We start from the raw sequence: 24953 nt of genomic DNA, 5'->3' as shown, positions 1-24953 counted from the left end.
CCCATAGGTTAGGTTGGGGTCTGTCTAGGTTTGGCTCATCCAGAGATAACACAGGGACCCCAGAAGGAGGCAGGCTAGAGGCCTCTGGGGGGTCTTGACTACTGATTACTTGGGCCTGCACTTTCAAACGTTTTGCTGATTTGTCATGAATTTTTTGTAGGGCTAGGTCCCTTCTCTTCTCGGCCCTGGTGACCTTGGTCGGGGGGCGGGCCCCTGGAGAAGAGGAGGAAGAGGCCTGGGGGATGCTAGTAATCTCATCGCCAGTAGGCCTGGCCTCTCTGGGACCTTTAGTTGTGCCTCTCTTGGGAAAAGAAGCCATAGTCTGACAATTAACAGAAGACAAGGCTGAGCCAATAATTAACTAATAAGGAGAAGAATTTCAAGGACTTCCCAAGAGGAATGGATCCTGCTTCGAGGCCTCGAAGCTGCTGAAGAGTGAGGACAATCTGGGCAAACCCAGAGTTCGTGCCCCCAAATCCAGCGGGGCCAGCCTCCCTAAACTTAATAATTAAGTAAACCAAGGCACTCTGGTTGGAGGCTTAGCCGGTGGAGAATTTAGCCTGGGACCCCCAAGGCCCGCTCCGGGATCCACGCGGTGGACTGAGGCCTACGCGGCTGGCAGGAGGCCAACACGAGAGGCCTAGATTTAAAAAAGGGCGCGAAGGCCTTCGCGCCGAAAAGATCGCTCCGTAGAATTTCTTAAGGGAAAAGCGATCGACTAAGTCCAGGAGACTGGAAGGCGTCTCACTCCGCAGGAGGTATTTTTTAAGCCCTTAAAAATATTTAAACGATAAATAATCAATAATGAAATCGATAAATACTTGCACCAGGACCTCCGGGCCAAGGGATTAGAAGAATCCACTAGCGGCCGCAGGAATCGTAACCGGCAAAACCGCCGGGGGAAAACGAAACCGCAACTTCTCCTAAGGGACAAACCGAGCCGCTTTTTTACTTTTTTCCTTTAAACGGCTGGCGCAATGGTGCAAGTAATAAATAAAGACAATAATCTTACTATTTTTTGAAGGAAAGATCGAAGGGAAGGTGTTAGAATGTTGAACGAGCTATCACAATACAACCGCAGGATATGCGAACTGAGCGAATTCTGGGGAAGGGGCGGATCCGGCAAGCTTTTTTAATACTAGGCTCAGTTCCATCGGATTGGACGTGAGCAACCCCATGTGACTGCTGGACCCGCTCCTTCAGTACGGAGAAAGGGAAAGAGCCTCACTGGTACAGTGGTTAGAGTAGAGTACTGCAAGCTACTTCTGCTGATCACCAGCTGCCAGCAGTTTGGCAGTTCGAATCTCAGTAGGCTCAAGATTGACTCGGCCTTCCATCCATCCAAGATTGGTAAAATGAGAACCCAGATTGTTGGGGACAATATTCTTACTCTCTGAAAACCGCTTCAATTGGGCTGTACAGTAATGCACTGTGAAGTGGTATATACATATAAATGCTATTGCTATTGCTAAGACAAAGGAAACAAAGGAAAGATGGAAAGAGAGCAAGGAAGGAAAAATAAGGAAAGAGGGAAAGAAAAAGAAGAAAAGGGAAGGAGGGAGGGAGGCAGGAAGGAAGGAAGGAAGGAAGGGAGATTACAATGATAATGAGGGTGGGTATAAGGGAAGTTCTGCTTTAGCATTTGGCCACCACAGATGCCCCTGACATGAATTCTGTGTCACACACACCATGGCCATGCACCCTGGCCACGCCACCAGCCCTCTGAGGTCAAATGCAACCGTGATACAGCCCTCAATTAATTCAATTTGACACCCCTGATATAGACAATTGAAATATATTTTAGTCCACAAATAAAATATCAAATTACTATAGGCAAAATTGAAGAATCACTGGAAAATACAGAGAATGAAATTCAGATAAAGTTAGTCCTTTATTTATTTATTTATTTATTTGATTTGTATTAACAATGAGTCTTTCAGTATCTATGCAAAGTAATGATGGTACTGAATCAGTGGTGGTTACCAATAGGTCCTTATGAAGGTTGCAGTGTTCTGCAATCACTTGATTGCAATCTGTTGTCTTACCACAAGAAAAATCAATGCTGGGGAAACTGTCAGAAAAGACTGCAAGTTGCTCAAGTAAATGTCCCTCACCTGGGCACTTTCTCCCAGCCTCTTTGCACTCATGCTACACTTCGCCAGACACCTGCGCACACCCACATCTCTTTCCTGAACTTTGCTATGCTTGTGCTACACCTCCCTGCTACTTGCACACCCTTCCTGACCAGTCCTGTCTCCCCCAACTGGCACGAATCACCCAAGTCCACTATGCATATGCCATGCCTCCCCTGACAATCAAGCACGCTTGCACATACCCCATGAGCCTTGTTGAGCTTGCACAGTGCCTCCCTGGCCTCCTTGTGCATTTCTGCGAAATCTTCCTTCCTTGCAAACCACCCAGGAGATGCAATTTCTTGACAGTTTCCCCACTGACTTTGCTTGTTGGGAACTAGCAGAAAATTGAAAGGAGATACAGTGGTACCTCTTCTTACGAACGCCTCTACTAACAAACTTTTCAAGATATGAACCCGGTGTTTTAAGATTTTTTTGCCTCTTCTTCTGAACTATTTTCACCTTATGAACCTGAGCCGCCGCCGCTGGGATGCTCTGCCTCCGGACTTCCATTGCCAGCCGAAGCGCTGGGATTCCCCTAAGCCTCCCCTCGCTGGTAATCCCCACCTCTGGACTTCCATTTGCCAGCCGAAGCGCCTGTTCTTGCGTTGCTGGGATTTCCCTGGGGCTCCCCTCACTGGGATTCCCTTCATTTTTGCCGGCGCTGCTTTGAATCTCAGCGAGGGGAGACTCAGGGAAATACCAGCAACGCAAGAACGGGTGCTTCGGCTAGCAACAAAAGTCTGGCGGTGAGGTTTCCCAGCGAGGGGAGGCTCAGGGGAATCCTAGCAACGTAAGAACGGGTGCTTCGGCTGGCAATGGAAGTCCGGAGGCAGGGATTCCCAGCGGCGCAAGGCAAAAGGGGTGACTTTTGGAGTGGGGTTGCACGCATTATTTGCTTTTATATTGATTCCTATGGGGAAAATTGCTTCTTACGAACTTTTCTACTTACGAACCTGGTCAGGGAATGAATTAAGTTCGTAAGAAGAGGTACCACTGTATTTGCTTAAAAGCCATAAATCCTTACTTAACAATGGCTATTGGGACTGCAGGGATGGTCATGGCTAAGTAATGCATTCATGTGTTGTTGCATTCTATGATCACATCACTTAACAATGGAAATTCCACTCGTAATTACTTCCATAGCCTGAGGAGTATTTGTATAGAAGGGAGGGGGACAAGAGAGAGAAATGTAAGAGAATAATGAAATTTTAAAATGAATATTAAAAAGAAAGAGAAGCATACAAATAAAGACAAGCAGCAAAAAAAGAGAACTGCATTCAAAATGGAAGAAAAATGTTTCAAGTAACTACACTGATGAACAGAAGAAAGACATATTAGAAAATATTTTTAAAAATCATTCTCTTAATGTCAATAATTTATTTTTGTTTCTCATAATAGAATGAAGCTGCAAAGCAAAACAAAACATAATAACACCATTGCTTCTTTTGTGGCTGAAAATGAAAGGCATTTTGTAAATTTTGTAAAGGCATTTAATGTGATTGTATGTTTAACTGGTGATTTGTCACTTTATTTAAAGAACGTAGTGAAATAGAAAGAAGGAAAGGTATGAATTTTCTTTGTTTTTCAATACTGTCTTATCAAACTTGCACAGTTCTTTATAAACAGTACATAAAGTTAATTAATAATTAAGATATTTCAAATGTGAGAAAAGAAAAGATAATTAACCAAGGCAAAGAATTTTAACTGTTCAGCTTTTAAGCAATTGTATCTGAATATTCAGTCAATATTTGGAATTCTACTTCAGGATTTCTACAGTAGTTGTGGTGTTTTTTAAAAAAAAATAGGGAAATTATATTTCTCTATTACATAGCAAGCTGTTTTCCATGAGGGAATATCTGTACCTGGAATTTGATAGAAATAAATGAAAAGTCTAATCAGTGTTTTGATAAGAACACACTAAAATGTGTGGACAGAATCTGAGTTCACTAAAAAATAAAATAAACTTGTCTTTCTGAAAGCTATTTATTCTACTTTTAGAAATCTGTAATTATTTACTTGCATTTATAAGCTTGCCAATCCAATTCAGCAACATGCTGTATTGCTTACATAGCATATACAATAAGAAAATAAAAAACCCACCAAGAATTAAATTACAATTATATTTTAATAGTCTACAAAGCTGAATAAATTATGCAGATATTTAAGAAAATTCACCCTCTGCTTTCTGATAATCAGTAGGCCAGTGAGTTGTTTAGAAAAAGAAATCTGTACTCTGAGAAAATAAATAATGTATGCTAAATTAACAATTGCATTCATGTTTTAAATTCTACAGGGAATGCCACATATTCATAAAATTAGAAACAAAACAATAGCAATAGACAACTATCCTCTTGATTACATCTAAATTCTGAAGCAGCATTTTGTTAATTGTTAGCCAGCCTGACATCGATTTTGATCAGTTAATATTTGTGTTCTTTCATCAATCCAACTGGTTTCTTAGCCAGCAAATGACAAAGATTCACTGCAACAAAAATATAATTAGTTCTTCCATCTAGTTATTAAAATGGCAAATGTTTAATTTGCACAAGGAATCAAACCAGCACTAAAGGATCAGTAATTTTTTACCTCACGAGTCACCTTTTTTTTTTTACATGGCAACTAATTTGGCACCAATGGGACATGAACACTTTCATTTTGGAGCATGCCATATAGATTTTGCATTTTCAGAAAACAAGGAAAAGCAGTAGCATACATTCATTCCCAAGGCCAGATACACTTCCATAAACAATACACTGCAATAGTTGAAGAACATAAGTACTAGAACTTTCCTAATTAAACAAAACACAAATGAAGAACTAACTAAACTAGCCTTGTGGTGTGACTGGAATGACTGCAAACTAACACATTCAAAACCGTAGAAATGGTGGTAGACTTTAGGAGAAACCTTCCCATTCTACCACCTCTTACAATACTAGACAACTCAATATCAACAATAGAGAGCTTCAAATTTCTAGATTCTATCAATCTAAAGACCTAAATGGTCAACCCCTGAAAAATAAATTCACAGCAATCTTCAGGCTGCTGTAGTTTAAAAACTACTTGGTCTTTCAGGTTGATTTTTGGCAGGTGTACTAAGTACACAGCTGCAACGAGAACTTCCAATTTGCAGCACTTTCCTTCAAGTAGTTGAAAAAATATAAGAGTTCAAAGTTGGTACTTAATGGGTTTTTGCTAAATTTCGACTATCTTTGATGCCCTGTTTGATCCTGTGAAACAACTCCAATCCTCTTCAATTTAGCACCATTAGAAAGAGTGGATTCTCTTCTTTAAGAATATATTGTTTTAATTTTGGGGTCTCTTCATATAAGGATTGAAAAAAATCTTCTCAACTGTTTGCGGGCAGCCTGTGATTTCTGCACAAGTGCAGTAAAAGTGATTCTTTTTTCAATAAGAAACATTTTAAAAAAAATAAAAAACACAGGATGTTGTAAAACTGTGTTCAAAAATATTAAAAAACAGGAATGTTTGTTAGAAAATGGAAGGATGAGACCAGGTTTCAAATAAGGGTCAGAAAAAGTGGGGGGTTTGTCAATATTGTTGCATGATTGAAGAAACAGGCCCATTGATGTTTCTAATGGCTGTAGTAATGCTTTAAACATGTGTTGGTCCACGGTGGCTCACCGCCAAGAGGTCACGCCTGATAGCCAGGCATGTCCAGCCACGGGTGGGGCACTTGGCACAGGTTCCCAAGCCTGGAGGTGGGCATCTTACACGAGGTTCCCAAGCCTCTTTTGGGTGTCTTTGCCTAGATTCCCAAACCTAAAGGAGGTGTCTTAATGGTTCCCAAGCCAAGTAAAACATCAGTGCTGCAGAGACAAGAATTTTTCACTGATAATTTTAGCTGGGTTTTTTTGGTAATTTATACCGTCGTCCAAGTGCTGTAGTTGCTGATACTGGAAGAACTGCTAGAATATGCTGTTCGGGAATCCAACAGGACTCTATAAATAAATTCACCAAATTAACTTCAATCATTCTATCTAAGGAACACACGAAAGAAGCACTTGTATTGTTTTACTAAATTAAAATAAAATCTGCCTAAAGTTAGATAGGGATAATTGTTTGGGTTTTAAAGGGTAACAATAAATTGACAGATTTCCATATACTAAGCAACCTACCATCCTTCCTTCCCTCCCCCCCCCCTTCCTAAAAGAGGCATCTCTATGGCCTTTTTACAGTTCCGAAAGAGAAGAAAAAGTGCACCTCCAACTAGAGCTGTACATAAGTAGAATAATTGTTGTGCACACTGAAAAAATGTTGAATGATCTCCTGTGGTTCACAGATAGATGGTACATTTTTCATTGCTAATTCAAATGCTATTCAGTGAGTTCTAGCATGCTAGATTTGTAGGGACTTGAGGTCACCAAGCATGTGCATACCTGAATTTCTCTCGCATAAACAAGGAGAATAACACCCGATTATGTATATGAATGTAATGGTCAACTCAGCTTTTTGCATTGCTGGCATAAACTATTCTATGACAATTGCTCATTATTTAGAATACCGTCTTCCTTGTCCATAATCTCGAAGACAGATTGAGAGAACTGGGCATGGACAGCCTAGAAAAAAGAAGGTCTAGAGGGGACATGATAGCAGTTTACAGATACTTGAAGGGTTGCCACGGTGAGGAGGGGGTCTCTTTATTCCCCAGGGCACCAGAGGGCCGGACGAGGAACAATGGTTGGAAGCTGACCAAGGAGAGATTCAACCTGGAAATAAGGAAGAACTTCCTGACGGTCAGAGCGATCAACCAATGGAACTGCCTGCCAGGGGAGGTGGTGAACTCCCCAACTCTGGACACCTTCAAGAGGAGATTGGACTTCCATTTGGCTGGGGTGCTGTAGGGTTTCCTGCTCAGGCAGGGGGTTGGACTCGATGACCTAACGGTCCCTTTCAACTCTATTAATAAAATTAAAAAAAATAAAAATAAAAAATAATAATATAGGTTTCCATCATGGTTAGTCATTTTATTCAAACTCTCTCAGATGACCCTTCTAGAAATGAAATCCTTCCTTTCCAAGTAACTTACATAAGAAGTCAGTATAATTAATGGGTTTCCTAAAAGATACACATCAGGGATCTTACCCTCTGGGAATAACTATGTTTGCAAAGTTATTGAGTAAAAGTGTCTCCATGCAAACATTTTAACAAATCTATACCTAAAATAACATTATATCAATGCATTGTCTTTAGGCTTTCTTAAATAATATGATGATGTTTACTGATCTTTCATTTGGCACATATTATTAATAGACTGAGTATGTCGCCTTGCCATGGGTGTTGTTATACTTTCTTCTTTAACTCACTAGGTGGATGTTGTCTTTTCCTTGTAATTTCTCACAGTTTTCTAAGCAGCATCCAAGGGATTGATCTATTAATACTCACTCTCACCTTGCCAGAATATAGTGTGTTATTTTATGCCTGTGTTAGCCCTCTAATGTTCATCTCCAAATATGAGACATAATTTAAGAATTCCTTTTGAATTACTCTACTTTGCTTTTGCTCAACAACTATTAAAGCATTCAATCTTGATTTTCCAATTGTATATCTATCTTCTATTTTCTCAATAATAAAGAACAGATGTGATCCCCCTCCCCCAGTTTTTGTAAGATCTTTATATTCTCAAGATTTAGGGCGGTACAAATCCCTCTGAAGTGTTGCTGCTGTCAGACCAATGTTGCAAGTGAAGAGCTGCTCCTCAAAGCATCAAACCTGTCATTTCATCTCAAGGTTCAGTGTGGCCACTTCAAGGAGCATTCTGAATATGTATGTTTTGTACAGGGGCTGCAGATACTTTTGCTTGGATTAGTGACAAAGCAGTAAGGAGAATTGTTTCACTCCAAGGTTCCCAGTTATTCTCATTCAGCCCGCTGTAATGCAACTTTCAAAGAAAATACAATACAGATAGCCCTCAAATTAGAACATTTCATTTAGTGACTGTTTGAAGTTACAATGGCACTGAAGAAAGTGTCTTATGGCTGTTTGTCATATTTACGACCATTGCAATAACGTCATCCTGGTCACGTGATCAAAATTCAGACATTTGGCAAATGATTCGTGTCAAGTCACTGCAGAAGTTGGTGATAAATTAATGGCTTGCCACACTATCTATAGAAGACCTGATGTTTGTGGGAACTTGGGAGTGGTGAATGACAGGAGGGAACAGATGCAGCCACAAAGCATTCCTTCGAGTGGTTCAAGGACATGCCTACCCACCGGGACAGAAGTGAAGAAAAGACAGGCCATGCTGGAACAATCTGAATGGACAACGTGACAGGTTTATTGGTGGGGAACAAGGGATGTGAACTTTCAACTGAGTGCAGGTGCCAGTATGGCTCCCAAAATCAATTGGAACTTTGAGGAAGGCTTTGACTCGGGTTCTGATTTAGTTTGGATGTTACCTAGAACTTTGACATCATGTTTATGATGGTTGCAATGGGGTCACCTTTTGCGACCTGATAAGAGAGATCATGGGGAAGTCAGATTCACTTAACAACCATGTTACTAACTTAACAACTGAATTATTCATTTAACAATGGTGACAATACAGGTTGTAAAATGGGGGAGGGGGGAGAAACTCACTAAACAAGTGTCTCACTTATCAACATAAATTGTGGGCTCAATTGTCCTCGTAAGTCGAGGATTACTAATATAAAGGAAGGATGGAAAATAGAAAAGAAAACAAAGAGAAGACAAGGAGTGCAATAAAAGAAAAATCTCAAAAGAAAAATAGAAAAGAAGGATTTTTTTTTAAAAAAGTTTTTCAATTGTTATGAGATAGTTGAATTCATATCTGACTTTTGATTTTAAAATGTTTCAGTTTTATACTTGATTTTCTTTAAAACATTTTGAATTTCCCTGTTAAAAGCATTAGATAGTTATCATTCCCACTGTTAGATTTTATTTTTTTTAAATGGATGGATTGCTTTAACCCTGAACAAGTATACAGGAGAGGAATATTGTATAACAAGGAGTTTAATGATGCTATTAGCTCTGCTTTATTAAGGGCATATGAATGCCACACTAACTAACATGGACAATATTAATTTAGTATATTGTAATTCAGTGCCTTGCTACTGAGCTCATTTGCTAGCCTCATAAGCCTTGCATTGCTGAAAACCTGACAGTATAATTTGGCTGCCTGAGGCAAAGCATTCTGGGGTTGCTATCAGGTCAGGAAGGTGCAATACCAATTAATGCATTAAAGTGGAAGGCAACATTTTAGTGGGGTCTGCCTTCATTCAAATGCTGAGTGTGCTGGGTTGAAGCAAATGATCCTGAAATGAATTCTGTGTTTGCAACCCTGCCGCACATCTATTTCTACTTTTCCAGGAGTCAGCCCCACTGAATTCAACATTGCTTACCAATTGAGTTTTCTTATTGCTGTACTTAGAGCAACATTAAAGGCAAAACATACATGGAGAACTGGAGTTTATATTATGGCATCCCCGAGTTTTTCATGCAATTTACAACATTTGTGTTTTTTCTACTATCTACAAATTTAGAAATAGTTATGTTTTCAGAGGGCGGCAAACATCACATCTCAAAAGTAAGATATGCATATGAAAAGCAACTTTCTCGCCAAAGCTAATTATACTAAACCTCCTTAAATGTCCTTAATCCTCTAATCCCCCATCCCAATTGTAAGCACATTTAAGTACACATGTAACTGTGTTGGCTCATATTTCTTCCCTGCCAATTGCTTATTACATTAGGCAGTGCCATATACAGAGTCTACAATGTACAGAGAGAATTATACAGAGATGGTTGGTTAAGAACTTCTTTAGTGGATGTGGTGAAATCCAGTTTGAGAGAAACATAATAAACAGACATAATAAAGCCTATTGATATTACCCTATTGTTAAACTAATGCTTGGCTATCTGTTGCTTTGTTGAGTGACACAATCACTTTAAAATCTAAACTTTATCATATAAGAAGGTAACTTAATGATTGTGCTCTATGTCCCCTTGATTAAACAGTGTCATTTTTGGGAATCCAGGAAGCATGTATTCTCTGTTGTAGTTCTTGCCCTGGGGTCCAGACAGATTCTATCCAGATGGTGTTCTATAAGAGTTCAAAAATTTAAATGTTCCCCCACGCCTTGGAGTAGGAAAGATGGAAACCCTGATACCTTTGTCATATGGCTATGTTTTAAAAAAAATTTGGTCCAGATCTGTGAGTTTGTTTATTTGCTTTATTAAAACTTTTCTAGATAAGAACTGGATGTTCAAGATTTTTTGCCTCTTCTCAAGAACCATTTTCCACTTACAAACCTGAGCTTCTGAAACTGTAACCAGAAAAGGCAGGGAGAAGCCTCCGTGGGGCCTCTCTAGGAATCTCCTGGGAGGAAACAGGGCCTCCACCCTCCCTGTGGTTTTCCCAATCACACACATTATTTGCTTTTACATTGATTCCTATGGGAAAAATTGCTTCTTCTTACTAACTTTTCTACTTAAGAACCTGGCCATGGAAAGGTAAGTTCATAAGAAGAGGTACCACTGTATTTGTATTTTCTTTTGAAACTCTGAGCTGTCCAAAGTTCATCTGGCGTCAAATTGACTGAAGTATGTATGTATGTATGTATGTATGTATGTATGTATGTATGTATGTATGTATGTTTGTATAAACAAACAAACAAACATTCTTATTCTGTAAAGCTTACCCAGTTGAATGGGCTTATTTTGTTTAAGCTGCAGCCTTGTCCAAGAATGTGGTCATATTATGATGTTAATGTTGAACTAGAATCAAGAAGCAAAAGCAAATACATTGACCTTCTTTAAGAGTTTTAAGCTTTGTCTTTGAAAGAGAAATGTGGGTAGGCTTTGGGCAATGCTTGCTGTCTTATATGGAAGAGACAAAGTATGCAACAAGTAAAAATGTACAGTATTTTCACTGTCATGCTTATCTGAGAATTGCAAATTGTACCTGAACTGCACAATTCATAATGCTGTGAATGAAGGCACACTGGTTGCTTAATATCATTTGTAGCTGCTACAGCTGAGTGGATCTTTAAGGAAGTGCTTGCTGAAGTCTCAAAGCTGCTTCATGGGCCTCCTGACTTTCAAGAGCTAAGTGGGTACATTACTCCACTTCCCCTGTCATGGCTGGCATTAAGGCATTTTTACAAGATGTAGCAGGATAGATGAAAAAATACAAAGAACGTAACAGAGGAGAAATTGCCCCAACCTTGATATTTTATGTTGATCAGTATCATAGTGTCCATTCTTTGAGTTCTAGCAATGACAGAGTCGTTTGGAAAGTATAAACCTAGTTCTCTAGTTTCAACCTGATCTGTTGAAAAACCATGTGTGGATATGTACTTATATCACACACACACCTATAATATCACAGATAACTGAGATACACTTAGAGCATATGCACCAAATACAAATTTCTTGTGTGTCCAATCACACTTGGTCAATAAAGAATTCTCTTCTATTCTATTAGAAACTTCCATTGAACTGAATTCAGAGAAGAACATGAAATAAATATATGCATATAGGGTTGAAATTCTATCTTATTTCAGAGAAATTATTAATAAGGGAACGGAAAAGTATTTTATATAATTCCAAGAACATGAGTAATGATTTCACTTTGCCCTCAGTGTCAAAGAGGTTTCTGGTGTCATGTATGAGAGGCTAATACATGATTTTTCTGGCTGCACTTTTCTCTTGTAATATAATTGCCCAGACTCTACTAAAGAGAAGCATCTAGCTGGAATATCGGGGTTATTCTGGGTCAGAAATGAAGTGAATTGTGCTGGCTGACCCAGCTAAGGAAAAGTGAACAATAATGCTATCGTTTTCTGAACCTGGTTCCAATCTGCACTATAAATCTTTGATTCCCATGAACATTTTATTCATATCACAGATTTTTAGCCAAGAGACTATAACTGCATGCACATAAGTGGAAGTCAAAATAGAGGCAACATGCCCCCACACAATCACAGACAAAATTTAGCTGTTTCTTAAATTAAAACATCAGTAAAGCTTTCCATATATCCTGCTATCCATCTCCTGCATCGTTAGGAACAAATATGTGAATAAATCTATTCCCATTTTAGAACCATTAAAAAAAAACAACAACGTTCAGAAGGATTCACTAATAAATCCTGACCATGTCTCTGTGCAGTAGGCAAGACAAATATATGTTTCATTTCGGAAGGAAAATAAGACACAGAGGATTTGTTTTTGGACATTAGGTGGAATGATGGATGTCGGTGGCTTCAGGAAGACAAGGACAAGTTTACACAAGTACATTTTTCCAGGGGATTTTAAATATCAGTACATCGTATAACCTACACATTTAATTTTCAACAGAGTGATTTTTAATGGCATTTCCCCTGAATTTCTACAGGGTTTTTAATTATGAAAATAGGGACAGGGAAAATGCAATTTATTTTGTCTTCTGATTACCCTTTGTAACTAGGACAAAATTAAAGACATGATGGCGTTTCTGTACGCCCTTTGGGAGGGAGGGCTGCTGTTAACAGTATACTGAAGACTTGACAGGACAATTTGTTATAAAAAGACAGGTTTTGAGTTGTGGGTCAGTTTCTAGCATGGACAGAATAATCAAGGGTAGGAAAAGCAAAAAAAGAAAATTCAGACCAAATTCAGAGAAGCAACTTTCTGAAATAGTAGTGTAGTCTAGTTGCACATGAAAAGAGTTGCCATTTTATAGAAATAGAATTATCCAATATCAATACTCTTGCAGCATAAGATATCGCATGCAAAAAACCTGCATGTGCAATTCACATTATGAATTGAATCAGTGCCACATAAAGCTGTGATACCATGCAAGTTATCTGAATTAAAAGTTAGTTGTTCTAATGAACTTGACAGCTTATAATTTTCCAACAATTTCAGCATCAATTTCCAATATGCATATTTTTAGTAAATTAATAATTAGTAAAGTATTACTCCAGTAACTTCTCCACCTCAATACCAAATTCCTCCTGTTGATTGATAATTTAAAGTTAAATTACTTAATGTATATATTATTTGATTGTGCTTACAAATATATAATGAAGTTAATGGGATAGAAAAGGTGGATAGAGAAAACATTTTTTCTCTATCACACTATACTAGAACAAGGGAGCACTCCCTAAAGCTCATAGGTAAGAAAGTGAGGACAAATCAAGGGAAATATTTCTTCACCCAGAGGGTTGTTGGTTTATGGAATTCACTTCCAGAAGAGGTCGTGACAGCTGTCAGCCTTGATAGCTTCAAGGCAGGACTAAACAGATTCATGGATGCCAAGTATATCGGTGGTTACTGAAATGGATGTCCATGTGCCGCGTCTATGCAGGCAGGATTCCCTTGAGTACCATTTGTTGGGGGCCAAGGGAAAGGGAGGTCTTGTCTTCTCTTTCTGCTCAAGATCCCCATGGACATTTGGTGGGCCACTGTGTGAAACAGAATGCTGGACTCCATGGGCTTTGGCCTGATTCAGCATGGCTCTTCTTAGGTTCTTAGGTTCTAATACTTTTGTGCTAAATAATTCATTGTAAGTAAATACAATCACACAGATACAATGGTGTCAAAGATCAGTATTGTTTATCTCATGTTTCCCAACCTTGGCAACTTGAAGATATCTGGACTTCAACTCCCAGAATTCCCCAGCCAGCGAATTCTGGGAGTTGAAGTCCAAATATCTTCAAGTTGCCAAGGTTGGGAAACACTGGTTTATCTGACACACATTTCCTGCTTCAACTCCTACCGTGTTTCCCCGATAGTAAGGCAGTGTCTTACTATCTTTTTACCCCCAAAAGCCCCACTGTGTCTTACTTTGGGGGTATGTCTTATATTGTCCTGGGCACCAAAAACCAATTAAATTTGCAATAAAAATTCTTCCTCTCCCTTTCTTCCTTTCCTTTTCTTCCTTTCTTCGCGCCCTCCGGGCTGAGCACCGAGGGAGTGGAGGTGGGGGGGAACCCGCTCCAAGTTTTCCCCAAAGCACTGGATCCCTTTCCCGGACCGGGATCCTGCTCACTTAGTCGGTCCTTCCGGGGCTGCTGAGGACCACCCGCACGCTTCCTCCCCCCGCCATTCCCGCTCCTGCCTCTCTCTGCAAGAAATTTGGACGGATTCTCACGATGCCTGCGAAACACGGGAATCAGCCACCTGGGCTAGAGCTGCGGTCGACGCGCGTGCAGCTGCCGGAGCCTCCCGAGTCTCGCAAACCTTGACGCCGGAGAAGTGAGTCGTGTGGAGGCAACGCTGCTGTTCCCGCGACTGCCGGGTCGATCCTCTCTTCCCGCCTCAATCTTTTCCCCTTCTCTCGGAGGGAATCTTCCTTGGTGCATAGCCCCCCTCCAGACAGCCCCCTCTTTCCTGCACGGGATGATGGGCTATGTGGTCCAGCACACCAGGAAGGCACCAGTTGGAATACCGCCTCCACCGCCCCCCCCCCCGCCTCTTCTGGATCTCCTCACCTTCGAACCGGCTTATCTTAAGAAGCAAGCGAAAGTGAAGGCAAAGTGGATGCGGAGCGCCCGGGAGGCATTTATCCGCCCGGGAGGCATTTATCCGTCCTTCGCTTTGACGGCGCTGGTCCGCCCGCTCGGCTCGCTTCGGACCAGCGCCGTCAAAGCGAAGGACGGATAAATGCCTCCCGGGCGGATAAATGTCTCCCGGGCGCTCCGCATCCACTTGCGCTTCTCCTTCTTCCCTCTCGCTTCGCCGAGTCAGGCGCAGAAGGCTTAGCGGGGACCAGCGCCGTCCTTCGCTTTGCCAAGCCGGGGAAGAGGCGGTGGCGCCGCGGCAAGGCGAAGGACGGCGCTGGTCCGAAGCAAGCCGAGCGGAGGGGAGCGCCGTCCTTCGCCTCGCCGCCACTGCCTCTTCCCCGGCTTGGCAAAGCGAAGAATGGCGCTGGTCCGAAACGCCACAACCCCTTCAGCGGAAGATGGAGAATTCTTCTATGTTTCTAATCCAGGCTCGCCAACCCGGAAATGCGAGGCGAAGGACGGCGCTGGTCATCGGGCTCCCCCCCCCGGCAATACCCCCGTGTTTCCCCGAAAGTAAGACATATGTCTTACTTTCGGGGTATGGCTTATATTAGCCAACCCCCCTGAAACCCCCCATATGTCTTACAATCGGGGGGGTCTTACTATCGGGGAAACACGGTAGACCAAGCTTTATTCAGGAACCAAATTCCATTATCTGTTCTACTTTAGTGACACTCATATTTTCTTTTCATTCTACAGATGACAATTTTTATAAAATTACATTTGATGTTCCTTTTCCAATCTCAAGGGTGTGCCCTTTCCTTTTGAGCTTTCAAGCAAAAAGATTGTGCCCCCCCCCCCCCGGAAATTGCTGTAGTTAACAATGTCTATTGCTATAATGTTAGAAGCCAGCTTGGAAGTGTGTGAAAGGTGAATATTAAATAATTTTCATGTAACTATATCACCAAATCATGATTTAGATTAGAATCGCAATAAGGTACACAATTTAAACAAAGCCTGTAAACAAAGCTTTTATTTTTCTTCTTTTTCAATAGCTCTCAGTTGTACCAGAGAGACACATCATCAGATTGAATCTTTGTTGTTCTAGAGCAGTGTTTCCCAACCTTGGCAACTTGAAGATATTTGGACTTCAACTCCCAGAATTCCCCAGCCAGCGGATGCTGGCTGGGGAATTCTGGGAGTTGAAGTCCAGATATCTTCAAGTTGCCAAGGTTGGGAAACACTGCTCTAGAAACTTCCGTTTAGATTTTTAATTTCAGTGTGAACGTTTACTGCAAAACTAATTTTGACAAGGTGTGTGTGTGTGTGTGTGTGTGTGTGTATTTCCTTCATGCATTGGAATGTGGGTGACAAAGGAAAGGATTCCTAGCCATTGCATGCTGCCATCAGACATAGCTCTGGAGCTTTGGAAAATAAGTTGACACGCACACACACACCCTTCACTGACAGGCTGCCTTGAAGAAGAGAGGGTTGACTTATTTTTCAAAGCACCAGAGGGCAGGACAAGAAATAATGGATGGAAACTTATCAAGAAGAGAAGCAACCTGGAATTAAGGAGAAACTTCCTAATAATGAGAACAATTAACCAGTGGAACAGCTTACCTTCAGAAGTTACAGGTGTTTCATCAATGGAAGTTTTTAAGAAGAAACTAGACAGCTACTTCTTGAAATGGTATAGAGCAGTGATGGCAAATCTTTTTTGGTTTGGTGTGAAAAGGATGCATGTTTGTGCCCTCACCCATAATGCAATGCCCCCCATGCATGCACACAACCTCCCACACTGCCTCCACCTCCCACACGCGCACAGACATCCAGTACACCAGTTGGGTCATTTTTCGCCATCTCCAAGGTTCAAGAAAGCCTCCTGAACCCTGCTGACAGTGAAAAATGGCCAAACGGGCCAACAGGAAGTTTGGAAATGAACTTCCATTTGGCCTGCGGGGCTGGGTTTTTTTTGCTGTCCCCAGGGTTCAGGAGGCTTTTCTGAACCCTGAGGAGAGTGAAATGGCCAAATAGAAGGCCAAAAATCATGTGTGTGCTGGAGCTGACATACGGCAACGCCTCGCGTGCCCTCAGGTATAGCTCCACGGGCCCCCCTGTACCACGTGTGCCATAGGTTCATCATCACTGCTATAGGGCATGGGTCCTCAAACTATGCCCCCGGGGACTGCGTGAGGCCCCCCGAAACCATTAATCCGGCCCACACAGGACTACAAGGCTGGCCCGCCCACATCACCCTGCCTACCCTTCGGCTGATTGTAGGACTTACTTTTGCAAGCCCTGCAGGCTGGAACTGAAAAATAAGGCCAATAATTTTGGCCTGCAGAGACTTTGTGGAGGTGGGGGAAATAAAAAACGGTGCATACAGATACCTCAGAAGGCCAAAAAGCAGCTGAAAATGGCCTGTTTTTCACCTCCCCCACCTCCAGATAACAGATAAAGAAAGAAAGAGGGAGAGAGAGAGAGAGAGAGAGAAAGAAAGAAAGAAAGAAAGAAAGAAAGAAAGAAAGAAAGAAAGAAAGAAAGAAAAAAGAGGAAGAGATAGAAAGGTGGGAATAGTTCTTCAAGCTCTTTGGGGCTGAGAAGAATTGCTGCAAAACAATTCAGCTTTCTGAAGTGGATCACTAGAATCTTAAACAACTAAAAAATTATCTTGTAAAAAAAAAAGTCAACCAAAAGAGCAACTTGCAAACAAAAACAAATAAAACACCCCCAGGAGCAAAACAAATTAAAGTTTAATTTGTGTGCATTTTTAATAGACTGTTAAATTGGCCATGACCTAGCCACTCCCACCCAGCCAGTCATTCCAGCCCCTCAACAATCTGAGGGACCATGAATTGGCTCCCTGTTTAAAAAGTTTGAGGACTTCTGGTATAGGGTCTCCTGCTTGAGCCAACGGGTTGGACTTGAAGACCTCCAAGGTCCCTTCCAACTTTATTCTAATTCTAACCTGCCTATGCATGCCATACTCCAAAACTGAAGAAAGACAAAATGAGTTTCTTCCAAGTAGTTTCCAGTATTGTTCCTCACATTTAGACACTCTTCCTCCCAATCAAATTATCTAAACTTTTCTGTCTGTTTTTCTGGAATAGCGCCCCTCCCTCTTGGGCAGGGGTCCCCAAACTTGGCAACTTTAAGACTTGTGGACTTCAACTCCCAGAATTCTCCAGCCAATATAGATAGCTGGGAGTTGAAGTCTACAAGTCTTAAAGTTGCCAAGTTTGAAGACCTCTGCTCTTGGGTATCCATCTAACATCATACACTACTGCAGTATGGTTTTATTTGTTTTTATTCATTAATTAAATATCTATGCAACCTGTAGACACACTGCCAACATATATTTCTAAGTTGAGAGTCTGTAGCAGCTATTATATGATAGCTATGTGATCCTATATCTTCAAACATTCTTTTAAAACATGAGATAATTTCTACGATCCCACAGGAATCACTCTATCTCGAAGTAGTTTGCTGTATCCTTCTCTCTCTCAGAAGTCAAGTACTGTATATAAAGAGAGGGGGTAATAAAACTCAAAGGGGGCATTTGGTTAATTGTCCCTTAGAATTAATGTGGCACTGGGTATAAGCTGTTAGTTTAATAGATCACAAATGCTACTTCTATAGTGCTAGTTGTACTGTACCTAAAAATAATTCTCTGTTTTGTTCCAATGAAAGGTTTCTTTCCAGACGTCCTGATGTATTCATTGCCCAAAATTGTACCATACATTAACAGGATATAATCATTTAAATGTGTATTAACATATTTTAAAAAGAGTCATTATGAATCCTGAATAGGTATGCAATTGAGAAAAGGAGAAAGAGAGAGAAATATATACACCAGCTGGGTAAAAACAGGTTGCAATCTTCTCAGAGGAATTTAAAAATGCCAGATGCCAAGATCAGGTAAATTAGCTTACAGATTTTGATAGCATCTTCCATACTACAGGCATGTCAATCAGCAGAGATTCCTCTATCTTTAGATGAGTGAAGCAGCAGCTCAGGCAACAACAATGAGCATGGAAGGATTTCATTCTTTTGTGCCAGGTTTCTCTGCCACATTCTTCCTCTGCCAAAATGTACAGATGAAACTTGTCTATCTGTTAAAATGGAACTTCTAGGGGGAAACCCCCCCCCCCTAATATTTTTGTAATCCCTAAATATATTAAAATTGCATAGAAGATACCAGTAGTGGGTTTCAAATTCCATCACTACTGGTTCACTATTGGGAGACCGTGTGTATGCAGGTGCCTGTGGTGCTTCTGCACATGTGCAAAAGCTTCTGCATATGCGCAGAGTTGTCTGGGTGGGTGGGCGGAGCCTCCCACCGCTGCTACTGGTTCACCCAACCCGAGGGCGAACTGGAAGCAACCTACCACTGGAAAACACCGTCTCTTTTAGTCCAAGGACCTAAAAGAAATATTTTTAGCATGCCTTGTGTATTTAAAGGGATGCACAATATTGAGACAGTTTGGTGTAGGGCTTAAGGCCCAAGTCTAGGAACCTGGGGACTGTGTGTTCTAGACTTGTCTTATGCACAGTCAGCTGGATGACCTTAGCCAGTCATACCTCTCAAACAGTAATGGGCAACCAAAATTTTTACTGCCGCACTGTGGGCGTGGCTTAATGATCATGTGACTGTGTAGGAGTGGCTTGCCAGCCATGTGATCAGGTGGGATTGCCTTGAACGATCATCATCGTCCAAGTGAACTGTTAAATCCTTGACTTATAACCTCCTAGTCCTCGGAGAAGGGCGGCATACAAATCTAATAAATTATTATTATTATTATTATTATTATTATTATTATTATTATTATTATTATTACCAGTGTCGCTCACTGGGGTGACAATTTGCTTCCCATTTCTTGCGCTCTCCTTCCTGGGTCCCTCCCCCCCATGTCAGACTCGGTAGCTAGGTGAACAAGTGCTGCCAGAAGCATAAATGCTGCCAGTGCCACTTCCACCCACGCCTTCTGCTTGCACCTCAGGCAGGAGGTGGCTGTGTGAGGCTGGAGGGGAGCTGAGCAGGAGAGAGGGAAGCTCGTCCGACGCCAGGAAGGAGGAAAGAGTAAAAAAGCGAGGAGCGGAGACACAGCAGCAGCAGCAGGGGAAAAAAGGAGAGCCGAGACGAGACTAGTAATCCAGGAAGTGACAGCTACCGATCACCTGGAGCTGTGCAGGCTTCTTCATTTCCGCCGGTGGAACTGCGTTCCACCCCATCCTGCCTGCTTCCCACCCCTGCTCTCAACCCTAGGAAGCAGACAGGGGCAAGTCACTTCCAAATCAATTGCCAAGAAAACTGCAGGGACTTGTCCAGGGAATTGCCAGGAACGATAGAAACTTGAAGGCACAAAAAATAATGTAACATAATGTAGCATATTATATTTAATCCTGCGTTATTTGAATAGATTTCAAGACACAATGCATATTCATCATCACTTTTTATTTTCTGAAGTCAGAACTGCAATCTTAAAACACCATTTTTAAAGAGTGTCTTCTTTTAAATTTTGCAGGACTTTTTCTGACAACCATGTATGGAATTGCAGTCTGAACAATGAACCAGTTTTCGGATTGTTCCATCATCAATCACATTGGCTAAGGATGATAGCAACTATTATCCAACCAATTTTGAGACTGCTAGGTTGAAAAGCTGACTTACCTTATTGGAAATTTTAAAGTATATTATTCATCTGTCATAAGTTCCTACCATGTTTTCTTCAAAGGAAAACAATTCTAAATTTAGAGAACGCCTCCCACCCATCCCCAAAAGAAAAACAATAGCAGGTTGGGGAAAATATAAAAGTACGGGGGTGGGGGTGGATCCTGTATCTTTAAAACATCTAACCACACATACACACACACACACACACACACATACCTTTCCTTATTTCAGACAGATGGAGAGAAAGGGAAGCGAAGCAAAGCAAAGCAAAACAAAGCAAAGCGAAGCAAAGCAAGGCTATATAGTGGTACCTCTACCTACAAACATCTCTACTTATGAACTTTCCTAGATAAGAACCGGGTTCAAGATTTTTTTTGCCTCTTCTCAAAAACCATTTTCCACTTACAAACCCGAGCCTCCAAAACTGTAACCGGAAAAGGCAGGGAGAAGCCTCTGTGGGGCCTCTCTAGGAATCTCCTGGGAGGAAACAGGGCTGGAAAGGAAGGGAGAAGCCTCTGTGGGGCCTCTCTAGGAATCTCCTAGGAGGAAACAGGGCTGGAAAAGGCAGGGAGAAGCCTCCGTTGGGCCTCTCTAGGAATCTCCTGGGAGGAAACAGGGCTGGAAAAGGTGGGGAGAAGTCTCTGTGGGGCCTCTCTAGGAATCTCCTGGGAGGAAACAGGGCCTCCATCCTCCTCACACACATTATTTGCTTTTCTACTTAAAAACCTGGTCATGGAAGGAATTAAATGTGTAAGTAAAGGTACCACTGTACTGAGAAAAGAAAGACAGGAGAAGCAATGAACAAAGCTCTACCTAGCTGAACTGGACCTGAACAAGGAATGAAAGACAAAGGAAAGAAACCTACACAATAGTACAAAAAGGATCCCATTCTGCAGCAGCAGAGCTAAGTGCCAGTTTTTCCAAATTGGGTGGGCAACAGCTAATCTTCAAGGCTACCCCCACCTACTATAGGCATATCTGTAGCCATCTGCATTTCTAACCAATTCTCTTTTCTTCCCAACAGCACCTTCTCTATTTATAAAGATACCTAACTCCTGGGATTACAGATTTCTTCTTCCTTTTCAGTAATTATTAAGTCCCGGTCCTGGATTTTCAGTTCACATCCGTAGCAACTAAGTACTTCATTTTCCAGTTAAGGGCTCACTTTGGTTATCATCAAACAATAGAACTTGTTGGAAAGGCAATCAAATAACACCTGAAATTGGGAGAGAAATAGAAACAAACCTAGAAGGCAGAGATTTGCAAGGTACAGGTGATAGATCATAACTCTATTTTATTGAAATAAATTATAAATTTTATTACAATATACTGTAATTGTAATCCTAATTGAACATCTCTTCTCCTCCCACTTACATCTTACTTCTTACAATATCTGAATCTGTTAACTATCTTCCCAGGACTAAGGAATACTTCTGTCATCTTTGCATGCCTAATGTTTTCTGAATATTTGCTTCAAGGCCATCTCCCTGGCTTTCTATAGACGATCCCTGTTAAAAAGCCCTCTTTAGGTTCCTGCCATTCACACCTGAATGACTGCACAGCAATGTTGTGATTTTCAGCTTGTCAATAAATAGGGTTTGCAAAACATCAGTGTATTCTGCCTCTCAACATTAAATCTATTCAAACTTGCATTTTTTCCAAGCCATGTTTTGGCTGCAATTTTTCTAGAACTTGCAAACTGACTTTTGTTAATGACTATGACAACAGATTAATGTTATAGCTTTGCACAGTGCTAAAAGTTCCGGTGTATTTCTCTTGTACTATTTGGGTTCAGGTTTGAACATTGAGATTATGCAACCAAAAAATTGAAGACAAACAGATTTTTTTTGTATCAGAGTCATAAACTATTGTACACTGAGATGTGAAAAAAAAATCAACAAAATCCTTAAAATATTAAAAATGTGAATGAACTTAAGGCACTGAAGTTACCATTTTAATTGCCAAAAATTGGAAAAGATAAATATGATGATTATGTAGTGGGTGTTTTCTTGTTTCTGAAATTAGGAAATATTTACCAGTAGCATGTGCACTGCCAGGTAGCATGTTTTCCAAACTCTGTTACTTTCAATGTCCTACCTAAGGCCCCCTTGCATTGAATATTAAGACAGTTACATAAAATAAATAATGTAATAAAATGAAATAAAATAATAAAAAAAATATTTTTAAGATAACAAAGTTAATAATTCTTCATAACAATGATTTAATAGCCAGCCAGAAAGTTTCCTGACGTTTATTGCATGTGAAACATCAGCTTACTTCTGTAAATGTTTGGGAGAAAAGCTGCTGCAAATATGCTGTATATTCTCCAGAAGGTTCATTCTTTGATTTTAAAATGAATACATTCTGCATATTATTGGGATAGCTTGTAATATTCACAATACAATATTTTTCTTACATGGTTACAATTGCATTACTAGCTCATTTTATGCAATTGTGTAACAGTGGGAATGTTAAATAACATTTTAATGAAAATGGTAATAGGATAACATACTGTATCTCACACTAGTCCATTCTTCACTGCAATTTTTATTTTAACATTGACTGAATTTTGGAAGGAAGGCTGAAGAGCATCACACTCTTTATCTTACTCCCCGCCTTTTCCAGCCCTGTTTCCTCCTAGGAGATTCCTAGAGAGGCCCCACAGAAGCTTCTCCCTGCCTTTTCCGGACCCGTTTCCTCCCAGGAAATTCCTAGAGAGGCCCCATGGAGGTTTCTTCCTACCTTTTCCAGTTACAGTTTCAGAGGCTCGGGTTTGTAAGTGGAAAATGGTTCTTGAGAAGAGGCAAAAAAATCTTGAATACCTGGTTCTTATCTAGAAAAGTTCATAAGTAGAGGCATTCTTAGGTAGAAGTACCACTGTATACCTAAGAACTAGGAGTATGGTAGCAAAGAGATTCCATTAAGAAAGCTCTTCCATCTGCACACGCAAAAAGCTTGTGGTTCATATACTACACCATGAAGTCTTCTTTCTTTTATTCAGTTTTGATGCCACCTGCCATTCTAACCTCCTCTGGACAGCTCATAAATAACAGCAAAAAAATAATGAACTCCAATAAATTATTACAAGATGAGAATCCTGACAACTTATCAAAATATAAAACATTACAAACAGGGGAGTTCCCATCCACCCAAATATCAAAGCCTAGGAAAACTGCCAGATTTTGAGCATCCGGACATAAAAGAAGACCTTTGGCCATATACATAAATCACTTCTGTCTTTAAAGGTAATAAAAGTAAAGGAGATAGTGACATTGTTTCAAAAGTCATGTCAACTTGGCAAACTAGTTGTTTACCCTGAGGCTTGATGGTAGGATATAAACGAAGGCGCTAATCAAGTACTACGCTGTCTGAATGAAATATACACAAGTCCTTGTGGACCGACAAGGCAGATAATTCAGAAATATGGTGAGCAGACGAAATGGTTAACAAAAAGGCAACTTAATATGAAAGAAAACTGAAATTAGCGTCTCGCAGCAGTTCATATGGGAGATCAGTCAGAGAGTCCAACATGAGAGGGAGTTCCCAGGTTGGGAATTTGTGAATTACTGGAGGGCTGATGTTAGAGCCACCTACCGTCTAAGCGCGTTAGGCAGTAGTGGGCTGCAGCATGGAAGTTCTGGTATGCTGTCCCACTAGGAAAAATGGAGATGCTCATGCACAGAAGTCAAATCTTACGTGGGCATGTGTGCCCACCCGCCGGTCACCCGGAACTGTGCGCAACCACACCGGTAGCGATGAGAAAACCTTGCCTGGTGCCTGCATAAGGATCAATTGGGTCCCCCATCGGTAATGGGCCTTAACTGAAGCCACTGATGCCATAGAGGGACCTAGGGCGAAAGCTACTGGGGTGGATCCGATCCTGGGCTACTTATTAGATGTGAAGGCAGGGGGGGCACATCTGTATTTACTAGGGCAATGGCTGGGGTGTCCAAGCTGATTGGCCCTTCTCTTTCTGGCCGATGGATGACTGGTCCTGGCAGCAGCGGCGCTGAGTGCCTATCCACCTTGGCCACTAATTTGTTAACCACGCGATCGTGCTTCTTCTCATCCTGCCCATCCTTGAGGCAGATCTCGATCTGTGTGCGTTTGTGAGAGCGGAAGGTATTGCTTCATCGACAGGCAAGCCGACCTTATTAGTTTTTTGCTGCTTCTTGCCTGCTGTTTGAGAGGGCTGTGCGGAAGTAGCAGCCTCAGCCGTAATTATGATGAAAGATTAACATAGTGAGAAAACTCTCCAGCAGGAAAAAAAATGGCCAACACTAAAAAGAGGCAGGAGAAGCCGTTAGCCTAAAAGTGCAACCTGTAGAAAACTTGAACGGTCAGCTTTCGGTGGCTGTGCTCTGTGCGATCTTAAAAGGAGATGAGAGAACGAGCAAGCCCGCCAGTCCTGATTTAAATCAAGCCCCTCTGAATTGTACAAGCAGGTGTCTAGCAAGATTTTATAAGTGGTTTAGTAGACTGCCATGAAAAAGGCCTAATGCACTCAACCCTCCCAAAAAGCTTCATGAGAATGAGTGCAAAAACTGAATGAATGTTTCTTGGTATGATTTGTTGAATGAATTGTTAATGGAAGTTTTTTAAAAAATATAATTTTTAAGGATTGTTTTTATGTATATTAATTGCATTGTTTACTACTCTCTCTTTGATATACTG

This window comes from Erythrolamprus reginae, chromosome 1 (assembly GCF_031021105.1).
Source record: "Erythrolamprus reginae isolate rEryReg1 chromosome 1, rEryReg1.hap1, whole genome shotgun sequence".
Lineage (NCBI taxonomy): Eukaryota > Metazoa > Chordata > Lepidosauria > Squamata > Dipsadidae > Erythrolamprus > Erythrolamprus reginae.
The sequence above is the reverse complement of the archived record's forward strand: the minus strand, read 5'-3'. Positions refer to the sequence as shown.